Consider the following 19,250-nt stretch of genomic DNA (forward strand, 5'->3'; position numbering starts at 1 on the left):
GGGGCGGGTGCATGCCCTGTTGCACTCCTCGCTCAGTCAGTTGCTTTCTCCAGACAGCGACCACCGCGGGCGGCCCCGGTACGGGGACCCCTGGCCCTTACCTTGCCCTGTCACTGGTGCGTTGCAATGATTTTATATGGAAAATATGCACTGTGTGTTTAATATCCAAATGTTACTTAAAATGTTATGATGCTATTGACTTATAAGTGAGTTATAATTGACTTATCACTATATTCATGCAAGGAAAATATGTGCTGTGTGTTTAATATTAAATTCGTTAGATAAACCCTTTAGAAACAAAACTGAGTGTATTAGCCATTTATAGGTGACTTATAGTTGGCTTATCACCTATATTCCAGTCGTGATTAACGCCCCACACCTCCATCCCCCGTCAGCTGGTCCGCAAGAATATTGTTAATATTAAACTGGTCCACAGTGCAAAATAGGGTGGTGACCCCTGATATAGTACATACATAAATATTTCTTATTGTGATTTATTTATAGTTTTTAATATGTATTGCACTTTACTGCTACCACAAAACAACAAATTTCACAACATATGCGAGCTATATTAAACCTGATTCTGATTCTGGGTTTGATTTTAATGAATATATAAAAAATAAAGGGTGGTGGGGTGGAGATACATCTCTACCAAAGGAGGTGTAAGGTGCTCCTTCCCTCCACTAGCCTGCAAGACACCCTTGTTCAAGGTGTAGCACCTGCTTAGCCCCTCCCCACCAAATCAGGGTCACATGAAACCATGGGAGCAGGTGGTGGACGATCGTATGAGCAGATGGTGCATGTCACAATTCCTGGTTATGCGGCCACTGATGCCAGGCAGGCAAACTCTGAAGAGTATTGATGATGGTTGGGGTCATCCATCTAGTAAAGTCACTGCCCAGAAGAAGGCAATGGCAAAGCATTTCTGTGGAAAAATCTGCCAAGAACAATCATGGTCATGGAAAGACCATGGACACCCACGTCATATGACATGGCACATCATGATGACGACAATGATGATAAATAAGGGGGGATGTCATGTGATGACGTAGGATCGAGACATGGAAATCCAGCTCTCCCGTAAAAAAACAGTAAAATAACGTTTAAGTGAAAAAAAGTTAGTAAGTACTTTTTAAAAACTACTCACAAACTATTCAGGATTGTCTTAAGATATGCCTTCTAAACAGAAACAGAAGAAGATTACTACTTTGAAGACAACACAAGTTGGAAAAGAATCAAGGCCGGTCACTATGAAAGAGCCTCAGGTTCAACCGTATTTTACCTCTGGTGATACAGAACAGGAAACTGCGGCAACATCAACCGTTTTCAAAAAAAAAGAGCAACAGGAATTGTGCATGTGTGAAGGAAGGGGCATGCACAAACATGAGCAACCCAAACTACAAATCCCAGCTATGATCGGAACTGAAAGTGAAAGTGAAGATGAGGTGGAATCAGATTCTCTGAATAAATCAGATGAAAATGAAGAGACAAACAAAGAAGAGCAACAGGAATAGGTTGGAGGTGATGGAGACATAAGAAAAACTTTGGTGCAAATAATGCATGAATTAAAAGTAATAAAAAAATTAAAAATATGAAGATTATGCTTGATAAAATGATGAAAAGACTGGACAAAATGGACAAGAAAATTAAAAACTTGGAAGAAACAATGGGAGACACCATTGATAGAGTGAATAAAATGGAAGATAATATTTCTGCCTGGACATCAGAAAGAAAACAGTTGTTGGAAAAAGAGGATGTGCTTGAAAATTTTAGCAGACTAAACAATAGTTAGATTGTTGGACTTAAAGAACGTATAGGGAGAGATGATCCAATAAATTTTTTTCAAAAATGGATCCCGGAAATTTTGGAAATGGAAGAAGAAACCCAGTTAATTGAAATTGAAAGGGCTCACAGAGCCTTAAGACCAAGACCTCAAGTTGATCAAAACCCACGATCAATCTTGATAAAATGCTTAAGATATCAAGATAAAGGAAAGATCCTGAAGGCGGCTGCCTAACGTGCCAGAAAGAGAAACGGGCCATTGATGATAGAAGGGAAAATGGTTCTTTTCTATCCTGATATAAGTTATGACCTTTTGAAGAGAAAGAAGGAATTTAACCTAGCGAAAAAAGTTTTATGGGAAGAAGGCTATAAATTTATATTGTGCCACCCAACAACCCTGATAATTTTTTTGAATGACGGAAAAAGAAGACTTTTTACTGATTATCAGGATGCAGAAGAAGTCGCACAAGAACTCACAAATATTTGCTAATTACAGTCAAAGATTTAAAAGTGAAACGGATTAAAGATGAAGATAGGGACAGTGAATGGAACTGATGGATGTTTAAGGACAGAAGAATATTTAAATATATTCTTAATTATATGATACAGAGGGAGAAAGGTTAAAATTTGAGAAATATTAATCGAGAGTAGTGATATTATTTTTTTACTCTTATATATACTTTTTTATGTTACGGGGGAGCTGGGGGAGCTTCAGATCCATTGCTAAGGGATTCACGTGTGTAATCATGGTGATTGCTATGACCTGTACAATGGAGGGGGGTAATGTAGTGTTTTTTTTCATTCACAACATTAGTAGGGGGGTATTTTGTTATTTTTTTCTTTATAATCTATTTTTCTTTTATCTTTCTTTCTTTGCCTGGACAATCAGGGTGGGGGAGACATATAGCAACATGAAGAACTTTAAAAAGATTCCCCAAGGTACTATGCAAGTTGAAAGATTAGGTATTATTATAGACTGGAGTAACTCTGTTAAAAATAATGACTAATTTACTGAATTTTTAAAGTTTTAATGTTAATGAGCTTAATGGACTAGTGAAAAGAAAATAATTTTAACATATATTAAGAAAATGAAAATAGATATAGCTTTTTTTTTACAAGAAACACACTTAACAGAGATAGAACATTAAAAATTAAAGAGAGATTGGGTCGGAAATGTTAACGCAGCTTCATTTAACTTGAAGGCGAGGGGAGTTGCAATTTTGGTTAATAAAACTTTACCAATTAAAATACAAAATGTATTAATTGATTCTGTGGGGAGATATGTAATTATACATTGTCAAATTTTTCAGAACTATGGTCTCTTATGAATATTTATGCACCAAATGAAAATTATGTAAAATTTATACAAGAGGCCTTTTTGAATTTGGCTGACGCATATGACAAAATATTAATAGGTGGAGATTTTAATTTTTGTTTAGACCCAGTTTTAGATAGATCAACAAAGGTTGTTACAAAATTAACTTTATCATTGATGAAAGATTTAAATTTGATTGATATATGGAGAAGAATTAATCCAAAAGAAAGAGATTATTCATTTTATTCAAATAGACATAAAACTGATTCAAGGATAGATTTTTTCAATTATCAACGAATATTCAAGACAGTGTAAAATATGGAATATAAAGCAAGAATATTGTCAGATCATTCCCCCTTGATAATGACAATGATAATAATGGATAAAGAGGAATCGATTGACAGATGGAGATTTAATTCAATATTATTAAAACATCAAGATTTTTGTGATTTCATGAAAAAGCAGATTCAGTTTTTTTTAGATACAAATTTACATTTCAGTTGATGATAAATTTATAGTATGGGAAGCAATGAAAGCATATTTGAGAGGTCAGATAATGTTATACTTCTAAAATTAAGAAGGAATATATGGTAGAAATAGATCAATTGGAGAAAGAGATTACAAAATTAGAAAAAGAATTTCAAAGATATATGACAGAAGAAAAATGAAAACTTGTTAACAAGAAGTTACAATATAATACACTTCAGACATACCGAACAGAAAAAGCAATTATGAGAACTAAACAGAGATATTACAAACTAGGTGAAAGATCACACAAGATTTTTGCTTGGCAGTTAAAAACAGACCAGACTTCCAAAACGATAAATGCAATTAGAACAAGTGTAAATAAAATTACTTATAAACCTTTAGAAATTAATGAAATTTTAAAGAATTTTTATTCTGAACTGTATCAATCAGAATCACAAAATGATAATGTTGAGATAGAAAGGTTTTTATCACAAATAACTCTTCCAAAGTTGAATTCGTAAGAACAAAAGGGGTTAGATATGCCTTTTACATTAAAAGAGGTCGAAGAAGCTCTAAGATAACTTCAGAGTAATAAATCCACAGGAGAAGATGGTTTTCCACCTGAATTTTACAAAAAGTTTAAAGATTTACTAATTCCCCCTTTTATGGAGTTAATACACCAAGCGGAAATAACGCATAAACTTCCAGAATCTTTTTCAACAGCTATTTTAATAGCATTGCCAAAAAAAGATAGAGATCTTTTAAAGCCAACATCATATAGACCTATTTCTTTATTGAACACCGACTATAAAATAATAGCAAAAATTTTATCTAACAGATTATCTAAATACTTACAAAAATTAATACATATGGATTAAACAGGATTTATCAAAAATAGACAATCGGCAGATAATGTAACTAGGTCTAATTCATTTGGCACAAAGAGGGAGGAAATGAGTGTGGCAGTTGCTTTAGATGCAGAAAAAGCATTTGATAGATTGGAATGGGATTTTTTATTTAAGGTATTGGAAAAGTATGGGTTAGGAGAATCTTTTATAAAATAGATTAAAACCTTAAATACTAATTCCAAAGCTAAAGTAATGACAAATGTTCAAATTTCAACATCATTTCAGTTAACAAGGTCAACTGGACAAGGTTGTCCAATATCACCTGCTTTATTTGTGTTGGCAATAGAACCATTAGCTGAATTAATTAGAACAGACCCAGATATTATGGGTTTCAGAGTTAACCAGGAGGAATATAAGATTAATTTATTTGCTGGCAATGTTTTGCTTTATTTAACAAACCCATTGTATTCGCTGCGTAAATTATCTTCTAAATTGGAAGAATATGGGAAAATATCAGGCTACAAAATAAATTGGGATAAAAGTGAAATTCTACCCCTTACTAAAGGAGATTATAGTCAATGTCAATTAATAACTCAATTTAGATGGCCGATAAATGGTATAAAATATTTAGGTATAAGAGTTGATAATGATATAAAGAATTTATATAAATTATTTACCATTATTGAAAAAAATTCAAGAAGATCTTGATAAATGGAAGATGTTACCAATAACATTAACACACACAAAATGCTGGTAGAACACAGCAGGCTCGGCAGCATCTGACAAAGGGTCTCGGCCCGAAACATCGACATCGCTTCTCCCTATAGAAGCTGCCTAGCCTGCTGTGTTCTACCAGCATTTTGTGTGTGTTGCTGTTTGAATTTCCAGCACCTGCAGATTTCCTCGTGTTTGACCAATAACATTAGTAGGCAGAGTAAATGCTGTAAAAATGAATGTATTCCCTAGATTACAAAATTTATTCCAAACACTACCAATATAATTACTGCAGAAGTTTTTTCAAGAGTTAAATAAATATGTGACCAAGTTCCTTTGGAAGGGTAAGATGTCAAGAATACTGTTGGAAAAATTGACATGGAAATTTGACCTAGGAGGGTTATAACTTCCAAACTTTAAAAATTATTACAAAGCAAATCAACTTAGATTTATTGCATCTTTTTTTGATGAAGATAAACCTGCATGGATTAGAATAGAACTAGATAAAATAGGAGAAAATATACCATAAGATTTTATACGTAAGTGGGAATCTAAATGGATACAGGAAAAGAAAGAATCTCCTATATTAAAATATTTGATTGATTTATGGAATAAGATACATGTTGATGATGAGATAAAGAAATCTTTATTAGCAAAGAGACCTTTAATTCAAAATAAACTTATTCCTTTTACAATGGATAACCAACTTTTATACAACTGGTTTCAAAAAGGATTAGATATATAGGAGATTGTTCTGAAGGAGGTATGTTAATGTCATTTGATCAATTAAAGAATAAATATAAAATATCAAATAACACTCTTTTTTGTTATTTCCAATTAAGGGCTTATTTAAGAGTTAAATTGGGTCAAACAATGTTATTGCTGAAACCTAATGAAATAGAAATTTTAATTCAAAAAGGAAAAATTAAAAAATTATTTCTTGTATGTATAGTTTGATTCAAAAACAGGAAATTAAACAAGGAATTCATAAGTCAAGACAAAAATGGGAAACTGATTTGAATATTAAAATTGATGAAACAAGTTGGTCAAGACTATGTCTTGACAGTATGACAAATATAACAAATGTCCAGCTAAGACCAGTGCAATATAATTTTTTACATCAATTATATATTACACCACAAAAAATAAATAAATTAAACCCAAATTTATCTGATCAATGTTTCCGATGTAATCAAGAAATTGGTACTTTTTTACACTCTACTTGGTCTTGTTTTAAAATTCAACCTTTTTGGACAAATTTAAGAGTTCTACTGGAACAAATTATTGGAATACAGCTTCCACATAATCCAACATTATTTTTACTAGGCGATATTGAAAGGATAAAATCGAAATCCAAATTGAATAAATATCAGAAAGAATTCATAAAAATTGCATTGGCAGTAGCCAAATAAGCTATTGCAGTTACTTGGAAATTGGATTCATACTTAAGTATAGATCGTTGGAAGAATGAAATTTTTAGCTGCATTCCACTTGAAAAAATTACTTATAATTTAAGAGATAAATATGAAATATTTCTGAAAACTTGGTGCCCTTATTTACAAAAGATAGGATTAAATATATAGGTGCTCCGAAGATAAAATTATTGGTTATCTGGGGAAAGAAATAAATATACATATTAAAGCTATTACGAACTCCATGGAGCATGTGGGGATCTTCCGATATCCAGGCACTCTTTCTTCCTTTCTTTTATCTCTCTTTTTTTTCTATAGGGATATGTTAGGGGGAGGGGGGAAGGGTTGATAATTTCTTTCTTTCTGTAACCTATTTGAAAATTCAATTAAAAAATTTATTTAAAAAATGATGATAAATAATTTGATATGAACCTAATTAAAATGAAGTGACACATAAAATGTCATAAATTATATGTTCCAGATGCTTCTAAATGTTTTTGTGATCCATAGCATCTATGGAAGGGAATAAACAGCTGAAGCTTTGGGCTGAGACCCTTCACCAGGGTTCCAGTAACATTGCCTATTTATTCCCCACCATAGATGCTGCCTGACTTGCTGAGTTTATGCAGCTTTTTGTGTGTGTTGCTGATGACTTCCAGCACCTGCAGAATTACTTGTGTTTAAAATGAAATGTGCCTCACTAGAAGTACCAGCTATGCCATTCTGTAGTGCCATCTTCAGAATTCATCTGACCCTAAGTTCGGGATGTTATAGAACACCCATTGGCTCAATAGTGAGAGCCTAGTGACTCAACAAGAGATCAGCTGCATGTTGTATGCACAGCAATGTGTCAGGCCCACGCATATAAACGTGGCTTGGGCTGGGAAAGGTTTGAAAACACAACTATTTTTTCCTGCTACAGTGTTGCCCAGATCCCTCAAGCCCCAGTAGAATTGATCATCAAATTAACACTAAAGCAAGTAAAACTGTGAGCTCTATAGTTGATCCAGAAATGATTGTTCAACTGAGAACTTATGTTTGCTTGTGGTTTCAGAGGGAAATAGCGTCTGTCAGAGACAAATCAATGAAAAGAGCTATTGCTATATCTTTTAAGTAAATGTACAGAACAGCTTTGTATCTACTTCCATTCCTAGCAATGCAAAACAATTCAGGACAGTGCCCATTGCCCTTTTATCTGTTACTTGATTGCCTGAGTTTATGAATAAAATGCTTCAATCATGCATTTTCTCAAAATAATTTTCTGATATAGAACATTACAACTGACCTTTCAACGTCCTATAAGATCAATCTAACCCTTCTCACTGACATTGTTCTCCATTTTTCTATCAAGCATGGGCCTACCTAAGAGTCTCTTAAATGTCTCTAGTGTATCTGGCTCTACAAGCACGTCTGGCAGCTCATTCCATGCACCTACCAGTCTCTATGTTAGAGGCTTACCTCTGATACCACCCCCCCCCCCGAATATTTCTCCAATCACCTTAAAGTTATGCCCCCTCATATTAGCCATTTCCACCCTGGGAAAAAGTTTCTTGCTGTCCACTTAATCAATGCCTCTTATCATCTGGTAAATGTTCAACACACTTTGTGATATAAGAAACACAAAATGCTGGCAGAACTCAGCAGGCCAGGCAGCATCTATGGGAGGAGGTAGTGACAACGTTTCGGACCAAAACCCAAGGAGGGTCAGATGCTGTCTGGCCTGCTGAGTTCTGCCAGCATTTTGTGTTTTTTATTTATTTCCAGCTTCTGCAGATTCACTCATGTAAACTTTGTGATATACTTGTTATTGGGCATATGTGTAATTTTAAGGACATTCAACCAATTAGGAAAATTTAGAGAACGTAATTTGGAAATTTATGTAAATTGTATTTAGTTGTACCAATTAATGTGCTTGATCCTATCTGCAGAATTTTAACACTACACTCCAATAATGCAACTTCATTTTTCAGAAGGACCATCCTTTAGATGGGGCATTAACTCAAGGCTTCTCCGTCCTCAGATTTATCTGGAGTTAAAACAGTTGGCGATTCTCTTGGCTGTCTTTAACAATAATATTTCAACTAACTCTGCATTGCTAACCAGTAGTCAGAATTTTGGGGGAGGTATGTATTCAAACTATGGATATATTCCGGTTATACATACGAATCTTATTTAACAGTTAACTGCTGTATTTTCCTATACCAAATGTATTTTACATGTTATTTGAATGTACTAATGCAAACATGTCAATATATGTAAATATAGTGTCATACAAAAAGTTTGGGCACCCCGGTCAAAATTTCTGTTACTGGGAATAGCTAAGCAAGTAAAAGATTACTTGATTTCCAAAAGGCATAAAGTTAAAGATGATGCATTTCTTTAATACTTTAAGCAAGATTACTTTTTTTATTTCCATCTTTTACAGTTTCAAAGAAGGAAAGGGGCCCAAAGCAAAAGTTTAGGCACCCTGCATGGTCAGTACTTAGTAACACCCCCTTTGGCAAGTATTACAGCTAAAAGTCTTTCAATTCTTGTTTGGGGGATTTTCGCCCATTCTTCCTTGCAAAAGGATTCTGGTTCTGTGAGATCCTTGGGCCGTCTTGCATGCACTGCTCTCTTGAAGTCTATCCATAGATTTTCAATGATGTTTAGGTCGGGGGACTGTGAGGTCCATGGCAAAACCTTCAGCTTGCGTCTCTTGAGGTAGTCCATTGTGGATTTTGAGGTGTGTTTGGGATCATTAACCTGTTGTAGAAGCCATCCTCTTTTCATCTTCAGCTTTTTTACATACGGTGTGATGTTTGCTTCCAGAATTTACTGGTATTTAATTGAATTCATTCTTCCCTCTGCCACTGGCTGCAACACAAGCCCAAAGCATGATTGATCCACCCCTATGCTTAACAGTTGGAGAAATGTTCTTTTCATGAAATTCTGAACCCTTTTTCCTCCAAACATACCTTTGCTAATTGCGGCCAAAAAGTTCTATTTTAACTTCACCAGTCCACAGGACTTGTTTCCAAAATACATCAGGCTTGTTTAGATGTTCCTTTGCAAACTTCTAATGCTGAATTTTGTGGTGAGGACACAGGAAAGGTTATCTTCTGATGATTCTTCCATGAAGATCATATTTGTGGAGGTGTCACTACACAGTAGAACAGTGCACCACCACTCCAGAGTCTGCTAAATCTTCTTGAAGGTCTTTTGCAGTCAAACGGGGGTTTTGATTTGCCTTTCTAGCAATCCTACGAGCAGTTCTCTCAGAAAGTTTTCTTGGTCTTCCAGACCTCAACATGACCTCCACCGTTCCAGTTAACTGCCATTTCTTAATTACATTATGAACTGAGGAAATGGCTACCTGAAAACACTTTGCTATCTTCTTATAGCCTTCTCCTGCTTTGTGGGCATCATTTATTTTAATTTTCAGAGTGCTAGGCAGCTGCTTAGAGGAGCCTATGGCTGCTGATTGTTGGGACAAGGTTTGAGGAGTCAGGGTATTTATAAAGCTTTGAAATTTGTATCACTTGGCCTTTTCTAACAGACTGTGAACAGGCCATAGCCCTAACAAGCTAATTAAGGTTTGAGACCTTAGTAAAAGTTATCTGAGAGCTCAAATCTCTTGGGGTGCCCAAACCTTTGCATGCTGCTCCTTTCCTTTTTTTCACTCTAAAATCATACGGAACAAAAATAATACACTAATCTTGCATAAAATGTTGAAAAGAAAGTTTCATCTTTAACTTTATGCCTTTTGGAGATCAGTCCATCTTTTACTCACTTAACTATTCACAGTAACAGAAATTTTGACCAGGGGTGCCGCACTTTTGCTATATATACTCAGCAAAAATTCTTTAAAATCTCTGTTATTGCATTTATTTAAAAGTATGCCCTTGTCCTTGGCTCCAATACAAATAATTTATGATACGTTCTGGCAGTAAGACTAAAGGAATGAAAATTTGAATTTTATATTTGGATATTTGGACATGAGGTCATGAGTTGTATCACACTACTGTCTGAAAGTTAGCTGCCAAGTTCCCACACCACCACATTGACTATACTTCAGCTGTATTTCATTGGCTATAAAGCATACTTTGGCAGCCTGAGTTTATAGAGGGGCTATATAAGTGTAATAATTTGAGACATCTTAACTGCCCTCTGTGAGATCTGACACATAACTGATTTATTTCAATCCAACATGAGGACTAAATAGCACTGTTCTAACTTTCTCACGCCCTTTTTAGTCTCCTACAATCTTGTTGATTTCTGTGGTGTTGAAGAATCTCCATGCAAAGCATAAGGGCACTAAGACAAATGAATGAAAAGAAAAGCTATAACAGTATCAAGGTTACTCAAAAGCTTGATAAACATTTCCATCTGCAAAACAAGATAGAAATATTTTCATATAGGACTTGATAGTAACCTTCCAAGTAAGACCATAAGATGATAAGACAAAGGAGCAAAGTTAGGCCATTCAGCCCATGAAATCTGCACCACCGATCCATCATGGCTGACTTATATAACCATATAACCATATAACAATCACAGCATGGAAACAGGCCATCTCGGCCCTCCTAGTCCGTGCCGAACTCTTAATCTCACCTAGTCCCACCTACCCGCACACAGCCCATAACCCTCCACTCCTTTCCTGTCCATATACCTATCCAATTTTACCTTAAATGACACAACTGAACTGGCCTCTACTACTTCTACAAGAAGCTCATTCCACACAGCTATCACTCTCTGAGTAAAGAAATACCCCCTCGTGTTTCCTTTAAACTTTTGCCCCCTAACTCTCAAATCATGTCCTCTCGTTTGAATCTCCCCTACTCTCAATGGAAACAGCCTATTCACGTCAACTCTATCTATCCCTCTCAAAATTTTAAATACCTCGATCAAATCCCCCCTCAACCTTCTACGCTCCAATGAATAGAGACTTAACTTGTTCAACCTTTCTCTGTAACTTAAGTGCTGAAACCCAGGTAACATCCTAGTAAATCGTCTCTGCACTCTCTCTAATTTATTGATATCTTTCCTATAATTCGGTGACCAGAACTGTACACAATATTTCAAATTTGGCCTTACCAATGCCTTGTACAATTTTAACATTACATCCCAACTTCTGTACTCAATGCTCTGATTTATAAAGGCCAGCATTCCAAAAAGCCTTTTTCACCACCCTATCTACATGAGACTCCACCTTCAGGGAACTATGCACTTTTATTCCTAGATCTCTCTGTTCCACTGCATTCCTCAATGCCCTACCATTTACTGTGTATGTTCTATTTGGATTATTCCTGCCAAAATGTAGAACCTCACACTTCTCAGCATTAAACTCCATCTGCCAACATTCAGTCCATTCTTCTAACCAGCATAAATCTCCCTGCAAGCTTTGAAAACCCACCTCATTATCCACAACACCTCCTACTTTAGTATCATCGGCATACTTACTAATCCAATTTACCACCCCATCATCCAGATCATTTATGTATATTACAAACAACATTGGGCCCAAAACAGATCCCTGAGGCACCCCGCTAGTCACCGGCCTCCATCCCGATAAACAATTATCCACCACTACTCTCTGGCATCTCCCATTTAGCCACTGTTGAAGCCATTTTATTACTCCAGCATTAATACCTAACAACTGAACCTCCTTAAATAACCTTCCATGTGGAACTTTGTCAAAGGCCTTGCTGAAGTCCATATAGACTACATCCACTGCCTTACCCTCATCAACATTCCTCATAACTTCTTCAAAAAATTCAATAAGGTTTGTCAAACCTGACCTTCCACGCACAAATCCATGCTGGCTACTCCTAATCAGATCCTGTCTATCCAGATAATTATAAATACTATCTCTAAGAATACTTTCCATTAATTTACCCACCACTGATGTCAAACTGACAGGTCTATAATTGCTAGGCTTACTTCTAGAACCCTTTTTAAACAATGGAACCACATGAGCAATACGCCAATCCCCGTTTCTAATGACATCTGAAAGATCTCCGTCAGAGCTCCTGCTATCTCTACACAAACTTCCCTCAAGGTCCTGGTGAATATCCTGTCAGGACCCGGAGATTTATCCACTTTTAACTTTCTTAAAAGCACCAGTACTTCCACCTCTTTAATTGTCATAGGTTCCATAATTTCCGTACTTGTTTCCCACACCTTACACAATTCAATATCCTTCTCCTTAGTGAATACCAAAGAGAAGAGAAGAAATCATTCAACTTATTACCTCTCTCAACCCCATTCTCCAGCCTTCTCTCCATAAACTTTGACATCCTTTCTAATCAAGAATCTATCTATCACCACTTTAAATATATTCAAAGTGTTTGCCTCAACAGCTATCCTTGGTAATGGATTCCATGTATTCAGCACCCTTTGGCTGAAGGAATTCCTCCCCATCTCAGTTCTAAATGGATGTCCTCTTCTGAGGCTGAGCCCTCTGATCCTAGACTCCCCAGCATCTGGAAACATCCACCCTACATCTACTCTGTCTAGGCCTTTCAGTATTTGATACATTCAATGAGATCTCCCTTCATTCTTCTAAACTTCAGTAGGCAAAGGCCCAGAGCTGTCAACCCCTGTGAGGGTGCTCAGGGCCCAACTGCAGGGCTGGTGTATTTGAGACTAGAATCGAGACATGATACGAAACTGAAATGAGAACAGGGTCCTAAACTGGACGCTAGATTATAATCCAAGTAGAGCTGACAATTGAGCACCGAACCTCACTTCCTTAGCACCTCAGGCGCTCTTTAAATATTAAAACTTAGTGACAAAACATGGCCGCTAATTAGTGGGTCAGGCCTGAATCTTTAAAGGGGCTGCACCTGCTATCCATATTCTGTGGAGTTAGAGCAACTAAACCCTGGAAGGTAGTATGGTCAGGTGTGTGTCGTAATTGAATTGAATTGAATTGAAATGAATGATCTTTATTGTCATTATACATAGGTACAATGAAATCCTGTTTGGCTTCCTCTCAAGCAATTAAATAAAGTGGTAGATAAAAACAAGACGGTAATAGAAAAACAATATTAAATAGATAAGTTGCAGAAAATTAGTTGCAGCAGCACCAGAATATCACAGTAACACACAAAGTGTTGTTAGTGCAAGTATTTGAGTCCGTGTGTGTGCTCACAGTTTCAGTCATTGTTCTGTGGGAGTGGTGTGATGGAGGCCACAGCTCTGGGGTAGAAGCTGTTCCTCAGTCTATTTGTTCTGGCTTTTAGTGTCCTGAACCTTTTGCTGGAATGCAGCGGGTCAAACAGGGAGTGTCCGGGGTGTGTGGTGTCTCTGGTTATGCTGATTGCTTTCCTCCTGAGTCTGCTGGATTAGATGGTGTCCAGTCCTGGGAGCTCCATCCTGACAATTCGCTGGGCCGCCTTCACCACACGATGCAGGTCTTGTTGCTCAGCGGCTGTGCAGCTGGCATACCACACTGTGGCACTGTTGGTCAAGAGGGTTTCAATTGTGCTTTTGTAGAAGTTGAGCAACAGCTTTTGTGGGAGTTTGGCCTGTTTCAGCTTTCTGAGGAAGAAGAGTGTCTGTTGTGCCTTTTTTACAAGCATCGAGGTGTTGGTGGTCCATGTCAGTGAGGTATCGGAGGTCCATGTCAGCTGCTTTGACAACATAACTCCAAGGAACTTCAGGTTTTCCACACTTTCCACTACCTCTCCATGTATATGGAGGGGGGGGGGTGTACTCTGTCCTTTGATCTCCTGAAGTCAATGATCAACTCTTTTATTTTAGAAGTGTTAAGGACCAGGTTGTAGTCCTTACACCGCTTACCCCTTTCATTCCTGGGATCATTCTCGTGAACCTCCTCTGGACCCTCTGCAATGCCAGCACATGCTTTCTTAGATAAGGGGCCCAAAACTGCTCACAACACCTTCTCCTCATTGGGTTGACTGACCTTTCAATTGAATAAATAATATTCATTATTACTCTAAATAATTAAATTAAATTAAATTACTTTCGTTTGAGATTTTCTATGCTGTCAGGACTTTGCAAAAGACATCAAGATCATTTCACCATTCTTAAATGCTGCATTGACAACAAAGTAGTCAATTTGTGCTCAGCGATTCTTTCTAAGCAGTAATGAGATAAGTGGTCAGTGAATCTGATTTTGCTGACTTTGCTTGAGTGATGTAATTAACAGTGACTCCGACCCACAGGTTTTGATCCTGACTGAACATTGCATGGAGTGCAACAGTTGAAGTGGCTGTTACCTTTCAGAATAACTGAGGACAACGATCTGTCACTGCTAGTAGAGCTGCTACATCTCAACCCCAGAGACCCGAGTTCAATCCTGATCTCCGATGTTGTTTCTGTGGAATTTGCACTTACTTCCTGTGACTACCCCAATATGCTCATTTCCTCCCATTAGCCAAAGAAATGCAGATTACCTGTTGTGTGCAGGTAAGTGGTAAAATATTGGGTGAGTTACTGGGACATTGAGGAGAATAACATGGGATCTCTGCAGTATTTGTGTAGCTGGGTGCCAGATGGCCAGCATGTACTCGATAGGCCAAATGCTCTTCAATGTTCAAAGTAAATTTAATTTCCAAGTACATATCGTATATGTCATTATATATTAACCTGAAATTAATTTTCTTACCCATTGTATGACTCTGTGGTGCCTACGACCTGAATGAATTTTGCTGCAGGTTCAGGGAGAAGATCATCTTGTCTTTAGAAATACAATTAATCGCTACACAGATTTAAGTTACACACTTCATCTGACAGCCTGCTGCTTTCTAGTGCCGCACTGATTTGGAGCAAGGAAGGACAGAGGGATGATTAAACTCGACGTTGAGCAAGAGTACAAAAATAAAAGAGAGCAAGGAGGAGTGTGACCATCAAGGTATCTAAACACAAGGTAAGTGGTTTATTATCAAGGGTTTGCTTATCTAAAGACAGCTGTGTAGGGCAGAGCATGGCTATTGGTGAATTGCACATGGATGAAAGAACTCTAGCTGGCCTATTGGGAGAAATAAGTGGGACTGACCATGTGAGATTAGAAAAATTAATTAATTCTGCACATTGGAAAGAAGCAGATGGAAGTTTCAACAGCAGGTGAGCTGAAACAGGGGCAAGGAGTATCAGATTCAGATTTATTATCAATGAGATGACATACAATTTGCTGCTTTACGGAACAATACAGTACAAAAACATAGAAGTCTATAGACTACAAAAATAAATAAATACAGAGGATTCTGGTTAATTGGGCCATCAGGGCAGCTGCTTATTTGGGACGACTCTTTAAGAACAAAAACTAATCCAGAAAATAGCCAGGATTCCCTTTGGTTATTTGGGACACCATGCTGCTTATTTGGGACAGGAAACTGTTGCCAAACAGTTTCTAACTAGTGTCAGTCACATGCGCTTCTTTGGCAGTTAGACACTACACTGTGCTTAGAGAAATGGTTTTCAAATAGTGACAGTTCTGTGAGTTTGTGATCAAAATACTACTAAATACTACTGGGCTCCTAGTTTGATGCTTGATATTCCATTGTCGTTTGCTTGCTTTTTGCCCATTTGCACGATATGTTCTTTTTTTTCCCACACATTTGGTGTTTGATGTTTTCTTGAACAGTTCCATGGTGTTTTGTGGTTTCTTGTTGACCCGTGGGAGGGCAAACCTCAGAGCTGCATTCTGTAAGCATAATAAATGTACTTTGAAAAGCAGTGATCGGCAAGAAACAAGCAGCATGACAATTCAGAACTGCATTGCTCACTGCAGTTTCAACCATTCGTACTGGGAAATTCCACAAATTGCCAGGATTGAAAATGAAACAATTCAACTATTTCATGAACTATGAAGAATTTGGAGGTACTGACAATCATGTTGAATGTTACCTTTGATCCCAACTGGACGCTCAGCGCCCATCTGTGGCTCCAAGTAGCTGTTTGCATGTGACAGCAGCCACTGTCCGGTACACCGCTTCGACAGGTGAGGAAAACCTGGCAAGGGTAGCCGTGGGTCTCATACCCAAGAGAGATAGGAATGTGAAGTCCACTCCAGCAGACTGGGGAAATAATATTTACAGTGAGATCTAACCGCCAGGATGGCGTTTTTGCAAAGTCGCATGGAGAACAAAAGATGTGACAAGGCTCAGAAGAAATCATGGTCATCCACTGCATCCAGGTAAGGCCACAGTTGTGAGTTCTACTCGTACCACTGGATCAGGACTTTTGAACTCAAGAGAGTGAAACCACCCCAGTGCAAAACGTTTCCTCTTTAAAAACTCTTCTGCACAGGTTTTCAGTCATCCTCGGATACAACAGACAACCACCAGTAGTATTGGCAGTGTTCTAATTTGGTCTGTATTTCATTGAAATGCACACAAGACTGCCTAACAAGTTAAGAGCCCATGGTATTACAGGAAAGATACCAGCATGGATAGAACATTTGCTGATTCACAGAGGCAAAGGGAGGCAATAAAAGGAGGCTTTCTGATTGGCTGCCTGTGATTAATAGTTTTCCACTGGGGTCAAGGTTCAGACCTCTTCTTTTTATGTTCCATGTCAATGATTTGGATGGCGGACTTGATGGCTTTGTGGCCAAGTATGTGGACAATACAAAGATAGGTGGAGGGGTAGTAGTGTTGTGGAAGTAGAGAGGCTAAAGAAGGACTTGGACAGATTAGGAAAACGAGCAAAGAAGTGGCAGATGGGACACAATATCAGGAAGTACATGATCATGCACTTTGGAAGAAGGAATGAAAGCATAAACTATTTTCAAAATGGGGAGAAAATTCAAAAACGTGAGGTGCAAAAGGTCTTGGGAATCCTCATGCAGGATTCCCTAAAGGTTAATTTGCAGGTTGAGTTGGTGATGAGGGAAGCAAATCCAATGCTAGCATTTCATATTGAGTGAACTAGAATATAAAAGCAAGGATGTATTGCTAAGGCTTTATAAGGCATTGGTGAGGCCTGACTTGGAGTATTGTGAGCAGTTTTGGGCCCCTTGTTTAAGAATGGATGTGTGACATTGAATAACGTTCAGAGGAGATTCAAAAGAATAATTCTGGGAATGAACAGTTTATCATATGAGGAAAAATTGATGGCCATGAGTCTGCACACGCTACAGTGAAGAATAAGGGGATCTCATCGAATCCTTTTGAATGTTAAAAGGTCTAGATAGAGTGGATGTGGAGAGGATGATTCCTATGTCAGGGGGAGTCTAGAACCAGACAGTTCAGCCTCAGAGTAGAGTGGCATCCTTTTAGGTTGGAGATGAGGAGGAATTTCTTTGGCCAGAGAGTGGTGAATCTGTTGAATTCATGGCCACAGGCAGCTGTTGAGGCCAGGTCATTGGGTATATTTAAGGCAGAGGATGATACGTTCTTGATTAATCAGAGTGTGAAAGGTTTTGAGGAGAAGGTAGAAGAATGGGTCTGAGAGGAAAATAGATCAGCCTGAATGCCTAGTTCCGCTCCTATGTCTTATGGTCTTATGGTATCATGGTCTTATCATTAGTTATTCAGTTAAAGTGTATATCTTTTTAACTATTTCCATGAAAATTCGGTTAAATGGGGCAGCCGCTTAATGGGACCAAAATGTACTGGTCGCGATGCGTCCTGATTAACTGGAATCTACCGTAGTGCAAAACCACGAACAGTGTTCACAATCAATGTTTCGGGCCAAAATCCAGCTTTCAAGTTACTTCAAATGCAATCTTGTTGTGCAGAAATCAAATATCATGAAAACCATGACAACAGGCAGCTCAAAGATTGCTTCTGCTGCAAATTGTGTAGAAGGTTGCAGAAGGATACTGTGGCATACAGATATGGGTGAAATTGAAATTGGAATTGTCACATGCTTTAAGATACTGTGAAAAGAAATGGCAGTTGGAGCTTTCTCTGGCCAAAGATGAGATGCTGCACTTTGGGAGATTAAATGTAACAGGACAGTACACTTTTGATGACAAATCCTAACAGTATTGATGTACAGAGGGATTTTGGGGTCCAACTTCCTGAAACTGGTTGAACAGGTTGATAGGATGGTAAAGAAGGTACATGAAAAGCTTACCTTTATTATTTGAGGCACTGAGCTAGTAGTTAGATGTTTAGACCCTGGGGAAGAAGATACAGGCTGTCTACTCTATCTACTCTGTGTCTCTCATAGTCTTATAAACTTCAGTCCCTGCTGCTCTAGAGGAAACAAGCCAAGTTCATCCAACCTTTTAGCAGATATCATCTAATGCAGGCAGCACCCTGGTAAAACTCTGCACCCTTTCCTAATCCTCTACATCTTTCCTTTTATTGTGTGACCAGAGTTGAATGCAATATTCCAGATATGGCACAACTGGAGCTTCATGAAGTTTTATCATACCTTCCCAACTGCTGAACTCAGTGCCATGACTAACAAAGGCGAGGATTCTGTCCGTCCTCCTTGAGAGTAGTAATGTGGGGAGGGCTTGTCCTGGGTGATGGGGGTCCTTAATAATGGATGCTGCTTTTTTGAGGCATCACCTTTTGAAAATGTCCTTGATACTGCAGAGGCTATAGTGCCTATGATGCAGCTGGCTGGTTTTGCCACTTGCTGCAGCAGCTTTTTGCAATCCTGTGCAGTGGCACCATCCATACTGGATGGTGATGCAACCAGTCAGAATGCTCTCCAGACCACATCTGTAGAAATTTGCAAGTCTTTGGTGACGTACCAAGTCTCCTCAAACTCATGCGTTCTTTCTAATTGCATCCATATGTTGGG

The sequence above is a fragment of the Hypanus sabinus genome, chromosome 21, assembly GCF_030144855.1.
Source record: "Hypanus sabinus isolate sHypSab1 chromosome 21, sHypSab1.hap1, whole genome shotgun sequence".
NCBI lineage: Eukaryota > Metazoa > Chordata > Chondrichthyes > Myliobatiformes > Dasyatidae > Hypanus > Hypanus sabinus.